The 15,613-nt window shown below is 38.4% G+C and overlaps 1 long non-coding RNA gene across 1 annotated transcript in view; it reads right to left on the reverse strand.

Annotated features, from left to right (window-relative positions):
- Positions 1–15,613, reverse strand: part of LOC123385389 — a 17,954-nt gene that overhangs the window by 263 nt on the left and 2,078 nt on the right. The window contains exon 2 of the long non-coding RNA XR_006597823.1: positions 3,140–3,310. This is a non-coding gene — a long non-coding RNA (uncharacterized LOC123385389). The remainder of the gene's footprint in view (positions 1–3,139; positions 3,311–15,613) is intronic.

The following is a 15,613-nucleotide window of genomic DNA, read 5'->3' on the forward strand; positions in this document are numbered from 1 at the left end:
TGGCTGAGAACAGGATCATTATCTTCCTCTGGGATCCACTGCAGGAAAAAGGTTCTAAATCCAGCAATTCTTAGCACAATTGCAGAAATGACTGCATGAGAAGAGTGATTTAACATGTGAGCATGTGGCTACAGCTTTATTCTTGCCCCTCCGGCTTCTGCAGTTTATTTTTACAGCCATACCAATTCCCTACTACCATAAAGAACACTCCCCTGTGCCTGCCTCTGCTGTGTCTCCCTAAACCGTTCCTACCACTTCTCACCCAAGTTGTCTGTAGAATATCCTGCGTTTCCCCCTTTAATTACTGGTTCTCCATTTCTGCTTACAACTCCAGCCTATGGTTCTTCCCTGGGAATGTTCGAATGCAGTGGTTCTCACATTGTAGTGCACTTCAGAATCACCTGGAAGGCAGGTTGCGACACAGATGGTGGAGTGTCTCCCCCACAACCCCTGATTCAGTACCTCTGGGGTAGGGCCTGAGAATTTGCGTTTCTAAAAAGTTCCCACTGCTCAGTTGTCTTGGATTGAGGAATGAAGATGTGGGCATTTTAAATACTAGAAACAGAGGATGTCTGTGGGTGTGAACGCAGATGCGCATATAACCATTTTCACAGATACATCTATATATACATTCCTTTCATATTTATATATGCATATGTATAAACTCATAGAATTTTGATAAGATGATAAACTTGCATTGAATATGAAAAATTTAAGGATCGGGGAAAATAAATTACATCTTCGGGGTGCCTGGGTGGCTCAGTCGGTTAAGCGTCCGACTTCAGCTCAGGTCACAATCTGATGGTCCGTGAGTTCGAGCCCCACGTCGGGCTCTGTGCTGACTGCTCAGAGCCTGGATCCTGTTTCAGATTCTGTGTCTCCCTCTCTCTCTGACCCTCCCCCGTTCATGCTCTGTCTCTCTCTGTCTCAAAGTAAATAAACGTTAAAAAAAAAATTTTTTTTAAATAAATTACATCTTCAAGATAATATAATCAGTGTTAGATGTCAAACCAGAATGCTCTTATTTTGATTTCAATCTATTTTTTTTCACTAAATCATGTATCTTTTTCGTAAAGGAAATTTAAATGCTTAAATAAATACTTTCATTAGTCTTTTATCATTATTTTTTTTAATTTGGTTTCCAATTACTTGTGTGTGTATGTGTGTATGTATGAGTGTGTATATATATATGTATACATATATATATATATATATATATATATACATAAATATAAATCTTTCAAGGACTGCAAAGGAAGAGGTAAGCATCACAAGCTGTGTTCTCCCATTTGCAATACAAGCAGGCAGAAACACAATAGTTGGATTTGTCTAGTCTGTATAAAGTTGATTTAGCCATACAGAAAATATTATTTTCTTATCCCAACAGAGGTCATAGAATCCCAACTACAAAGATAAAGGGAGATTCAATTTTAAGTGTTTATTCTGAGAGAAGTAAACAAACTGAAAGAATCATTTTAATAAAAAAAACAAGATTCCTTGGGAGTAAATATATGCTTATTTTTACTCAGCCATCCTGAGTGACTGGTTACCTGGAAACTTATTCTTGGTCCCAAGGGAAGAGCACCAAGGAATCAGAATCCATAAAGCCCTTGGGGGAATATGGTCTAGGTTCTGCCCCAGGGATGCTTATTATGTTCAGCATTGATTAAACAAGGGTTATTCCTATCTGGTATATGGCAATAATATTATAGCCTTACTTTATTCTTAATAATAATTGCCTACAGTTTATTTAAAATTTAACGGTGTACTGATAGTTGTGCCAAATGTAGATATATATAACTTAATCTTTGTGAAGGATAGGAATTATCTTATTTTGAGAATTCTGGCTCAGAGGTGTTAGGACTCAGCAAATGTTATGTAGGTTTTAAGTGGCCACATCATGATCAGATCCAGATTTTGTCATATTCTGAAGCCTGTACTGTTACTCATTATGCTAATTGGCCCCAAACAGCTTGAAACTCTTTGGGGGCGGTTACTCTTTTATCTAATTGCTTTCTGAATTTTTCACCACCACTCCCGCCCCAAAATGGGCTCCGTATTTTGAAAGAGATTTTTTTCCATCAATTTTCACTGCAAGTTTATATATATATATTTTTAATTTTATTTTCCAGATAACCAGGTTGGATATAATAGTTCAACTTTCAACCCTGTTTCTAGCTCTTTTAAGGAATGTGTGGAGAAATATCTGGAGTAAGGAGAGAACGGCAAGAAGAGAGAGACTCAAGAAGTAGGAGGGGACTGGGTCCTTAATGCTGACTTAAGAAACTTCAGTATGACATACAAAGTGTTGAAGAGTTTTAAGCAGACTATTCATCTGTTTGTAAATCAATCGGGAGGGTATTGCAATAGTCTAGGCAAGAGGTGATCCAAGTTTAGTTTGGCTTTGAATGCAGGTAATGATGTTGGTGAGAAGCGAACCATTACCACAGGTATTTAGGAGGAAAAGGTGTCAGGATTTCATGGCCACAGGATATACTGAGACAGACATGTCAAGAATGCCTCCTTGGTGTCTACGGTGTCTACGGTAGGTGTCTATGTTGTGAAACCCGTGGCTGGTGGTGTTTTTCACTGAGGGAAGAAATACTGAAACAGCACCAGATGTGAAGCAACTGGGAGCAGAAGGGATTGTTTGTTCAGTTTGGGGATGTTGAGTTTTGAAACCTATTAAGTGATAGGTTCAAGTTGTGTCTCAGGGAAATTGTCTGTAACAGAGGTTTAAATTTATGAGTAGTAGGAACATAGATGGTAACCGAAGCCATGTATTTGGCTGAGCATGCCTATGAAGGGGCCTTGAGGACATCAACAATTTAAGGTTGAGTGAAGGGGAAGGTTCTGGAATGGGAAAGAGAGTAGCAAAGGCAGGAGGAAAGCCAGGAGGTGACTGTCACCAAACAGAAAGGAGAAAAATATCAAAACAGGGATGGTCAATGGTGTCAAATTATGCTGAGAGGACAAGAATATGTAAGGAATGAAAAGTTTACATTGCCCTATCTAATATTTTAAATACATGTACGAAAAAGAAGCCAGAAACAAGAAGACATGTGGTATGATTCTGTTTGTATAAAGTTCAAAACCAGGCAAAATAAATCTATAGCCTTAGAAATTAGGAAGCAGTTACCCTTCAGGATGGCAGCAAGAAGAGGCTGGAAGTGGCTTCTATTTCTGGTAATGTGCTGATTCTTGACCCAGGTAGGTCATGAAAGTATGTTCACTCTGGGAAGCTCACTGAGCTCTAGAATTATAATTTATGCACTCTTCTGTATGTATGTTACACAGCCATCTGAAACACCTATTAACAGAAAACAGACCTGCAATTCAGGGGGCAGGGGGACACATATTCCCTTCACCCAAGAATTCCACTTCTAAAAATATCTTACTAGGGGACCGGGGTGGCTCAGTTGGTTAAAAGTCCAACTTTGGCTCAGGTCATGATCTCACGGTTCATGAGTTTGAGCCCCGTATCTGGCTCTCTACTGTCAGCACAGAGCTGGCTTCGGATTTTCTGTCCCTCTCTCTCTCTTTCCCTCCCCTGCTCACTCTCTCTCCCTCTCCCTCTCTCTCTTTCTCAAAAATGAGTCCACATTAAAAAAATAATAATAATGTATCTTACCGGTATAATAGCAAGTCTACAAAGATTTAATAAAAGGATTTCATTATACATTGTTTATTAAGATTAAAAAGTAAACTAAATATTTTAAGTAACTCACTGATTAAACACAAGGCAGCCATTCAGTGAAACTCTACAGAACACCAGAAAACTGCTTGATATGGAAAAGATGTACATGATAACACCAAATGCAAAGCAATGCAAAGCAATCACAGAAAAGTCTGTATCATCTATTTAAAATTCAACTGTGAAGAGAGGAAATCATAGGCAAATAGTTCTGAAAGCAGCATAAAGGCTTTTACTGGGAAAAGAGGAGTCTGGTGAATGGTAGCAAGTACTTCATGGTGTGCCCATGGCTACACATGGTGAAAGGAGTCAATATGGGTAACATGCTCAGCTCTCCTGAGACAGGTACTTGTCCTGTTTTGCAAGGATCTGTGTAGTTTTGCAAGAATGAATATTTACCCTGCCTAAGAACAACTAGGGGAAAATACAGAAGGACGATTGAGAATTTAATCTGCTCAAATTTTCGGAACAACATAAGGAAGTGCAATTTGGGGTGACACTTATACATCCTCTAAAACAGAATCTCATTTAATATTACAAGTTTTGATTCTCTTCGTTTTGCATTTTTAATCACTAGTTTTTGTTGGGTGATTCGAATTTTGAGAAAGAATATGAAGTAACTATGAATTCAATGTCCTTAAGTTGTCTGTGACAAAACCTGAAGTTTTGTATCTGTTCTCTACCCTCAGTACACACTAGGGACAGGGAGAAAAATAAAACTGAACGTACGATGGAAGAGTGTAGCACCAACTGTAGAAATGATTTCTTCCTTTCAGGCTGGCATGTTTGCATTAAAATTATTTCAGTGGGGACACTGTTCTCTTAGTGCAGCTAGAATTAACAGCATAGTTCCATTTTCCCAAGTTTGTAATAGCCCATGTTTCTCATTCTCTCTTAGAAACCTTTGCTCCAACTATAAAACCCCATCACTGGTGGTGCCTGGGTGACTCAGTTGGTTAAGCATCTGATTCTTTGTTTAGGCTCAGGTCATGATCTCACCGTTCGTGAGTTCGCATCCCACATGGGGTTCTGCACTGACAGCGTGGAGACTGCTTGGGATTCTCTCTCCCTCTCCCTCTCTCTCTCTCTCTCTCTGCCCCTCCCTGCTCTCTCTCTCTCAAAATAAATAAATAAACTTAAAAAAAAAAACCAATCACTTATACCCTCTTGCTTTTCTCATTGTGGCTCTTACTACACCGAAAAATGAAAGTAAAGAGGGAAAGTAACCACTCTCGGTCTCTCCTCTTTTCTTCACCCCCTCTTACTTCAGCAGTGCTGGAATCATGTATGTTATCAGACTTGTTTCTATTTTGTTCACTTCTCAAGAGAATTTTTTTTTCTTAAGTGCATTTTTTTCACTTCCTCTTTAAAAAAAATTTTTTTTTAATTTATTTTGAGAGAAAGAGAGAGAGAGAGCACAAGCAGAGGAGGGGCAGAGAGAGGGGGACAGAGAGAGAATCCCAAGCAGACTCCGTGCTGCCAGCACAGAGCCCGATACAGGGGCTGCATCCCAGGAACCGTGAGATAGGACTTGAGCCAAGATCAAGAGTCGGACACGTAACCAACTAAGCTAAGCCACCCAGGTGCCCCTTCCACTTCTCTTATTCCTGCCCTTGTGATATTAAAAAATTATAAAGAGAGAACAGTGTCTCAGTATTCCTCTTTCTAGTTTATGTTAAGCTTTCTCTTTCACTAACATCTACATTTTTCCAAGGCAAAATATATTCTAGGTTTTATTTATTTATTTATTTTAATTTTTTTTTTAACGTTTATTTATTTTTGAGACAGAGAGAGACAGAGCGTGAACGGGGGAGGGTCAGAGAGAGAGGGAGACACAGAATCGGAAACAGGCTCCAGGCTCTGAGCAGTCAGCACAGAGCCCGACGTGGGGCTCGAACCCACATACCACGAGATCGTGACCTGAGCCGAAGTCGGCCGCTTAACCGACTGAGCCACCCAGGCGCCCCTGTTCTAGGTTTTACAAAGCATTGCTTATAGTATAAGAATATCAGATGTTTGGTTAGTACCATGAAGTTATTTCAGTGAACACTAGATGTCAGGTTTTAGTTCCAGATTATTGCACAAAGAGCCAACACTTGAATTGTTGCTACTTGTTTCATTAGAATTTTTGCTGCATTTTGCTCTATTTGCTTTCAGCAGTTTCTTGGGGCTAGAAAAGTTTATTATAGGGCTTATGTGGAAAATAAATACATAAGAATAGCAATACAAATTCTGAAAATATAAGGTAAAATGAGAGATTAACCCCACCATTATAAAACATACTATGAAGATTATATAATTTATAGTATAGTAATGGTAAGTGATTATGCAGAACAATGAGATAGAAAAAAAAAGTTCCAGAAATAACAAGTACCTAGGAAAGTTTAAAATAACGTCAAAAATTACATTTCAAATCACTGAAGTAAAGATGAAATTTTAAAGAAATGGCAATTTATTTAAGGAGACAACTGGATAGCAATTTGAATAAAAGTAAAATAAAACTGGATTCATAACTCACACCTTATACCAAAATAAACTACAAACTGATCTGAAATAAATAAATAAACTTTTAAAAAGGAAAGTGCTCTTTCCAGAGTAGAGTGCTCTTTCAAAACTGTAAATGTGGCCATATCCTAAGCCATTTTCAATGGTGGGGCTCTTGGATGGCTCAGTCAGTTCAGTGTCCAACTCTGGTCATCATCTTGCGGTTTGTGGGATCGAACCCCGAGTTGGGTTCCATGCTGACAGTACAGAGACTGCTTGGGATTCTCTCTCTCCCTCTCTCTCTCTGCCCCTCCCCTGCTAGCAGGCAGACACTCCTACTCTCTCTCTCTCTCTCTCTCTCTCTCTCTCTTCCTCTCTCTCAAAATAAATAAACAAACATTAAAGTAAATAAATAAACTTTAAAAAAAGAAAAGAAAACATGGTTTAGTTTCTTTATGACCTGGAAATGAGAAAAACCTTCCAAAACTCAGAAACTCCAAAATCAGAGGTAATAAAAGAAAAATAAATTAAGTTTGATAAACAGTCAAAATAGAAATGCCAAACTAGGAGAAACTATTTAAAATTTACACTATACATGCAGGAGAATGAGAAAAGTAGTATATGTCAACATAGATCTCTACTTATTTTGCAAACAGAAACACAGGAAAAATAATCAGAAACTAACTTTTCTTAAATGACCTAAAAACAATGGAGACAGGGATGAGGATAAGACTTTTTTGAATATATCCCATTTGCGTACTTTTGTCTTTTAAACAATGTAGCAACCTGGGATTTAAAAAAAAATCTAGCTCAGAAAGAAAGAGATCAAATATGATAAAATGTTGTCAGTGAATCCAGGTGAAGGGTATGGCAGCTGTTTATTATACTATTCTTTCAACTATTTTTGTTATAGAATCAAAGCTACTGGTAATAAGTGGCAGATTTATAGGCAGCTCAAACTGCACAAATGGGAAACACAAGTTACCACAAATTTAAATATAATATTTTCATACAGAGTATTACATTGACAGTCTTCTCATTGGTAATTCCATGACTACTAATTATAATTTCAAATTTGCCATGTTTTACTCTACTCAAAATCCTTAAACCCAGGGATAGGTGACAATTTAGGTCAGCAGTAGATGATGGGATCCTGAGAGGCAAAATATGTGGAAGTAATGTGATAGAAAAAACTGGTTCATTCAACAATGGTGTCAGGCACTGTTCTAGGTATTGGGGAGATAGCAGTGATAGTTACATTGCGGTGAACAAAATAAAGGAAAATCCAACCTGCATTCATTCTAGAGGGCATGGCATTTACTATGTGGTAGTCACTATTCTAGGGACTTTGCATGCTAACTCAATCCCAACAACTCTATGGGATTGGTGCTAATCTTACCCCACTTTTCAGGTAGGTAAAGGAAGGCAAAGAAAGGGTAAGTATGCTGCCTAAAGTCCCTCTGCTACACTCAGCAGCGGTAGGAACTAAATCCAGGGTGTTAACTCCAGCATTCAAACTCTTTGATTCTGCACTTTATCACATTAGAAAGGGAGGAACTTACTTGCATAAAAGACAACAAACAAAGGAGGAGAAAGGGCACAAAAAACGTAAAAGAGCCACAAAGCAAGGTCAGAGGAAAGGATGTTATCAGGAGTATTAAACTGAAGGAGGATGAAATTCCATACCTTTCTTAATGAATTCAGGGCATTGAAAATAAAAACGTAAGATTGTCTTTAATATAAGAGCTGAGGAAAAGCAGGGAGTGGAGGGAGGTGTTGAGATTACCAATGACCAACTCAACCTACTACATATACCATTTTGCCCAAGCCAATCCTTGCCCTTGAGAGGTGAATTATGAAGTATGTTTAAGAAAAAGATTATTATTAACAGTTTCTTTGAGTTCATGAACATTCCAGGTCAACTTCTTTGCAAACTTGCTTAAGCAAGAGACTCAGTGTTTTCTACCCACTTATTGCTTTGTTGATATAACGTAGCACCATTATAACAGTTATATAAATGGGGAATGCAGGCTTTCTGGATGCACAATATTGAGGATTTCCACAGCTGTTATATCCCTAACCAGATAGCACATACATGACTTACACATAATGGGAAGGAAAATTGCCTTGCCCCCTTAAAAGTTTTTATTATAACCTAATCAAGATTAGGTGTTAAGATCATGACCTTTACTAATCAAAGTGATTATTTGATTTGAAATAATTCATAAACATTAATTCACCCCTGTTGAGTCAAACATTAAATTATTTCTGGAATAACACCACGTGTTGCTGCTGAACAGGTCAAATTTGTTTATGCTCAAGATGGATATAAGGTAAAGAACATGAGTTCTTTATTATCATCATCAGATGCTGACTCAACCACTAATGATTCAATTTCCTGTTTAATAAGTTGTTTACTCATACTCAATGAGAGGGCTCAGTCTTATATCTTGATCTCTGACAGGACAGAATGATGATGAATATACTTTAAAACTGTGGATGATGCAGGCAGCTGACAGTGAATTGCAATATTTATATCTCTTCTAAGCAGCTAGTACTCAGAGCTACATGAGTCAGCCCCTGCAGATAACTGGCAAACCTAGCATGCTTTGTCTTTTAACTCCAAATCTCAAAGTACCTGGCCAATAGCATTTAGGGGTCACCAGCTCTCTATGGAGTGAAAAAAAGGAACATGCATAAATATTTCATTTAAGTATATATATATACAATATAAAATTAAAATATATATATATTTATACACACACACACACACATATATATATACATACACACACATACTCGCTATACATACACACACTAACTCGCTATATATATGTGTGTGTGTATATATATATATATATATATACATACACACACTAACTCGCTATACATACACACACTAACATATATATATATATATATACACACACACACATATATATGTGTGTGTATATATATATACACACACACACATATATATAGTGTATATATATATACATATATATGTATACATATATACATATATATATGTATATGTATACATATGTATACATATGTATATATGTATATGTGTATATATATATACACATATATATGTGTACGTATATATGTATATATGTATATGTGTATATATATATATACACACACACACACATATATAGCATATATATATACATATATATGTATACATGTATATACATATATATACATATATATGTATATACATGTATACATATATATGTATACACACATATACATATGTACATATACATATGTATATGTGTGTATACATATATATGTATATATGTATACATATGTATACATATGTATATATGTATATGTGTGTATATATATATATATACACACACACATATATATAGCAAGTTAGTCTCTAAGCTACAAATTAGGTAAACTTAAGGCTCTTTTTTCTTCTCCCAGGAACACAAATATTGGTCACTCAAAATTTAAGACAAAGATTTCTTTTAAAAATTTGCCTCAGACCACTGGGCTAAGCTGTTTGATATCTACAGAATTGCCACCTTCCCAACTCTTCCTCTTTCCCCTCACTAATTCATCACTACCAACATTTGCTCCTCTATCCCAGGACGATGAGCCTGGTTCTCATTTCCTACCTCTAGCCCTTGACTTTTGCATCTTTCTCTGAGGACCTCATTAAAAACTTTGCTTTAGGTACCCAGTACTAAAGAACAATACTGAACTTTAAAAAACTAATTTATTTTGCAGGCCTAGGGGTGCCTGGGTGGCTTGGTCGGTTAAGCGTCTGACTTCGGCTCAGGTCATGATCTCACACTCCGTGAGTTTGAGCCCCGCGTCGGGCTCTGTGCTGACAGCTCAGAGCCTGGAGCCTGCTTCCGATTCTGTGTCTCCCTCTCTCTCTGCCCCTCCCCTGTTCATGCTCTGTCTCTCTCTGTCTCAAAAATAAACGTTAAAAAAAAATTTAAAAAAAAGAATATTTTGCAGGCCTAAACAAGAGATCTGAAACGATAAAATCCTAGAAGAGAGAACGGGCAATAATTTCTCTGACATTGGTCATAGCAACATTTTTCTAGATATGTCTCCTGAGGCAAGGGAATCAAAAGTAAAAATAAACTATTGGGACTATATCAAAATAAAAAGGCTTCTGCACAGCATAGGAAACAATCAACAAAACTAAAGGACAACCTGCTGAATGGGGGGAGGTATTTGCAAATGACATGTCCTGATAAAGGTTCAGTATCCAAAATATATAAAGAAATTATAGAATTCAGTACCAGAAAAAAACAAATAACCCAACTGCAAAATGGGAAGGAGACATGAACAGACATTTCTCCAAAGAAGACATGCAAATGGCCAAAAGGCACATGAAAAGATGCTCAATATCAATCATCATCAGGGAAATTCAAATCAAAACCACAATGAGATATCACTTCATACCTGTCCGAACGGCTAAAATCAACAACACAAGAGATAACAGGTGTTGGCAAGGATGTGGAGGAAAAGGAACCCTCATGCACTGTTGGTGGGAATGCAACCTGGTGCAGCCACTGTGAAAGACAGTATAGAGATTCCTCAAAAAATTAAAAATAGAATTAACATATGATTCAGTAATTCCACTACTGGGTATTTACCCAAAGAATATGAAAACACTAATTTAAAAATATACATGCACCCCTGTGTTTATTGTCACATTATTTATAATAGCCATGCTACGGAAGCAGTTCAAGTGTCCATCCATAGATGAATGGATGAAGAAGATGTTGTATGTATAGATGGTGGAATATTACTCAGCCATAAAAAGAATGAAATCTTCTCATTTGCAACAACATAGATGGATCTAGAGAGTATAATGCATAGTGAAATAAGTCAGGGAAAGACAAATACCATATGATTTCACTCATATGCAGAATTTAAGAAACACAACAAAGAAAAAAAAAACAAAACCAAAAAACAGACTCTTAACTATAGAGAACAAACTGATGGTTACCAGAGGGAGTGGGGGGGGGGGCGACAGTGGAAATAGGTGATGAGGATTAAAGAGTACACTTATCTTGATGTGCACTGAGTAATGTGTAGCATTGTTGAATCACTATATTGTACACCTGAAGCTAATACAACATTGTATGTTAACTATGCTGGAATTAAATTTTTAAAAATATATTTTTCAGGCTTCATAATTTTCAAAATGTTATCAGAGGAATCCTTTCATTTGATCTCCACAACAGCCGTGGGAAACAAGTGAGACAGACATTATTCATATCTTCAGATGAGAACATAGGATTGGAGACACTGGGAGACTCGACCAAGATAACATGACCCACCAAAGTCTGCTGACTCAGTCCAGTGGTGATCTCTGCATAGTCTAAGTTCTCTGGGTCATGAGAATCTCAGTTTTCAAACGAAATATGATAGAAGTCTCTTTTAAAAGGCCGACAGTTTTCAAGATCCAGGCTGGATTTTACTTAATTAGAATAACCAACCTCACATTGTTCTCAAACCTGTGCTTTGTGTTCATTTAAGCAGCATGTTTGTTCCTTCTTTTTTAATTCACTCAACTGTGTACAGTGATAGGTAGGATTATGAAGCTCTTTTATGCCATGCATAAGAGTCTGACTTTATTTTTGTAGCTTGGGGAATTGGAGAGGAAGAGTCAGAAAGGAAAAAAACCGTGGATTCTGCAAAACTTGGTTCAATATTAGATATGTGAGGCAGGGTTAGCTTCTGAGCGAAAAGGAAGATAACAGAATTGCCAGTCTTACTGATCTTTGAAACAAGGAACACAGAAAAAGTGGGCAGATATAAGAGAATACATGAGGAGTCTAATTTTAGGTACTTTGGAATCATGGAACATTCAGAAGATGAGTCCAATAGAAAACTGAAGAGAAATATATTTCACCAGATTACACTGTGGTAAGAAACCCCACATTTGCAGTTTTTTTTTTTAACAACAAAAGTTTGTTTCTTACTGAGAATATGTATTAGCTGCAGCTCTGTCCTATTTGTTGTCTTCATTCTCTGACCATGGTGGAGACAGCAGCCCTCATCTGGGGCATGCCTAGAGCCAACCTTACAGTGACTCTTCAAGTTTTTGCTCAGACGCATCTGATGTCACAGGAGTTTACATCCTATAAGCTGAAAAAAGTCACATGGCCAAAGCCAACATCAGTGGGGTAGGGAAGTATACCCCCATAGAGGAAGCACTGCAAGTCATATGGTAAACAAGCCAGGAAATAACAATCCTCTTTCAGGAAGAGGAAGTAAATAATTTGAGACAATAATTCACTCTACCACAAGTTTGGAAGTGGGTCATGGTCTATAAAAAAGATATAAGTTTGAGAATCATTAGCAGCCAGGTTGCAGTTGAAGCCATGAGAATAAAGTCACAGAGAGTATTTTAGACTTGTGAGAAGAAAACTGCCAAGAATAAAACTATTCTCTACATATGCCTCCGTATATACCATTGCACCATTGCTCATAATGTTCCCTTATCCAGAGTGCCCTATTTGTCACTCTCATATCGAAATTCTGTTCATAATAGTATGGTACACATTAGTGCAATTTTTTTACCCTTCTTTTTAAAAAAATGTTTACTTATTTATATTTGAGAGAGAGAAAGGGAGGGAGTGTGGGGCAGAGAGAGAGAGAGAGAGAGAGAGAGAGAGAGAATCTGAAGCAGACTCCACACCGTCAGCACAGAGCCTGACGCAGGGCTCAAACTCACAGACCTATGAGATCGTGACCTGAGCCAAAGTCAGACACTTAACCGACAGAGCCACCCAGGCACTCTTTTACCTCTTCTTTTTTTTTTTTTTCAACGTTTATTTATTTTTGGGACAGAGAGAGACAGAGCATGAACGGGGGAGGGGCAGAGAGAGAGGGAGACACAGAATCGGAAACAGGCTCCAGGCTCTGAGCCATCAGCCCAGAGCCCGACGCGGGGCTCGAACTCACGGACCGCGAGATCGTGACCTGGCTGAAGTCGGACGCTTAACCGACTGCGCCACCCAGGCGCCCCTCTTTTACCTCTTCTTAAGAACACACTGACGTCTCTATTGGAGTGTTACCTCTCCCAACTGTGCAGTTTGGGTAGGTGGTAAGACCAGCTGTTTGCTTTTCCATTGCAGAAGGTGAGGCGGTGCCCAAAGGCTTCTCTGATTATATCCTTCCTTTTACTGTCCTGTATTGTCAAGGGGTAAGTACTTTGCATAAACTCAGCTAGTTGGCTACTTCTGAGTGAGATTTTGACTCCTGAGTGAATGCCACAAGGCCAAGTGACAGAGTTGTTCATTCAACCCAGTAATGGAAACTGTTCCTACAGTACCAACTTCCTATCCCTCCACAACAGCTTGGATCCCTACCCATTTTAAAGTCTGGTATTCCCGCTTTCCCAACAAATCTGTGAGCTCTTCTTAACAACAGTATCCCTTGCTGGCAAGGATGTGGAAAAACGGGAACCCTCTTGCACTGTTGGTGGGAATGCAAACTGGTGCAGCCACTCTGGAAACAGTGTAGAGGTTCCTCAAAAAATTAAAAATAGAACTACCCTATGACCCAGCGATAGCACTGCTAGGAATTTACCCAAAGGATACAGGGGTGCTGATGCATAGTGGCACATGTACCCCAATGTTTATAGCCGCACTTCCAACAATAACCAAATTATGGAAAGAGCCTAAATGTCCATCAACTGATGAATGGATAAAGAAATTGTGGTTTATATACACAATGGAGTACTACGTGGCAATGAGAAAGAATGAAATATGGCCCTTTGCAGCAATGTGGATGGAACTGGAGAGTGTGATGGTAAGTGAAATAAGTCATACAGAGAAAGACAGATACCATATGTTTTCACTCTTATATGGATCCTGAGAAACTTAACAGAAAACCATGGGGGAGGGGAAGAAAAAAAAAAAGGTTAGAGAGGAGGGAGCCAAAACATAAGAGACTCTTAAAAACTGAGAACACACTGAGGGTTGATGGTGGTGGTAGGGAGGGGAGGGTGGGTGATGTGTATTGAGGAGGGCACCTGTTGGGATGAGCACTGGGTGTTGTATGGAAACCAGTTTGACAATAAATTTCATATAAAAAAAAACACAACGGTATCCTTACGATAAAGCCTATTTTCCTTAAATAATTTGAAGTAGATATACTAGTCAATTTACATTACCTTAACAAAATACCATAGACTGAGTGGCTTAACTATAGAAATGTATTTTCTCACAGTCCTGGAGGCTGAAAGTCCAAGATTGGAGTGCCAGCACCGTCAGGTTCTGGCCAGAGCTCTCTTCCTGACTTGCTGATGGCCACTGTCTTGCTGTGTCCTCACAGGGAAGGTGGGGAGGTGGGCAGATCTTTCTTCTTAAGTCCTATTAGACCCCACCCTTATGACTTCACTTAACCTTAATTACTTCCTAAAGACCCTATTTCTTGAGACAGACACATTAGGGGTTAAGCCTGCAAGTGGAGGGTAAACCTTCTAACAGCAGAAGTAGTACAATAACTGAGAGTGATACTATATCATTAGTATTGAAAATAACTTCTGAATCTAACAGGCAAAATGAGAGGGGCTGGTGCCTGGGAGATTGGGTTAGTAATGACAGGCTTCTTCTGACCTTACCATGGTATAGAGTATGCCACCACTTTTCAGACCCCAGGGTATAAATTGTTTTACTACCCCTCCATGGCTGTATATTTGCAAGTGTTGTAGGCACTTCAGAGAGGAAGTAAATGCGTTCACTTTAGCACCCCTTATCAGTCTTTTAGGCACTAGGAGATATTAAAACAGAGCAGGCACCACTACTCTGGAGGCACACTGCCTATTTCTCTGTTTTATATTCTTTTTAGACTTTATCTCTTTGAAGTTTAATTTATTCTGCATTTCCTGTGAATATTCTTTTATGCATTAATACATATTTCTTGACATCTAGAAATTCAGGTGCCACATGTTGGGTGAATCTGCCTCAGTTCTCAGCAATTAAGTTTTCCCCCTTTCACATTCCCATTCTAATCCCTTACCCAATCTCCAAACGCAAAAAATACAATACAATAAAATAAAATAAAAAGTCATAAAACTTGTGGTTTCCATTACACTTCCCTCAGAATACCGACACCGGGACACCTGGTTGGCTCAATCTATTGAACTTCTGACTCTTGATTTTGGCTCAGGTTATGATCTCAAGGCCATGAGATGGAGCCCTACCTACATCCTACATCAACGGGGTGGGGAGGAATCTGAACTGGCAGTGCAGAGCCTGCTTGGGATACTCTCCCTCTCCCTCTCTCTCTGCCCCCCCACCCCAAGTTCTTGCTCTCTCTCTCTCTCTCTCTCTCTTTCAAAACAAATAAAAATAAACTACAAAGAAAAAGAAAAAAGAATACAGACACTTTCATTGAAATTCTCTCAATTTCCTGCAGGGAAGGGAAATTCAGTGTTATTGCCAC

The sequence above is a fragment of the Felis catus genome, chromosome B2 (genome assembly GCF_018350175.1).
Source record: "Felis catus isolate Fca126 chromosome B2, F.catus_Fca126_mat1.0, whole genome shotgun sequence".
In the NCBI taxonomy this organism is placed as follows: Eukaryota; Metazoa; Chordata; class Mammalia; order Carnivora; family Felidae; genus Felis; species Felis catus.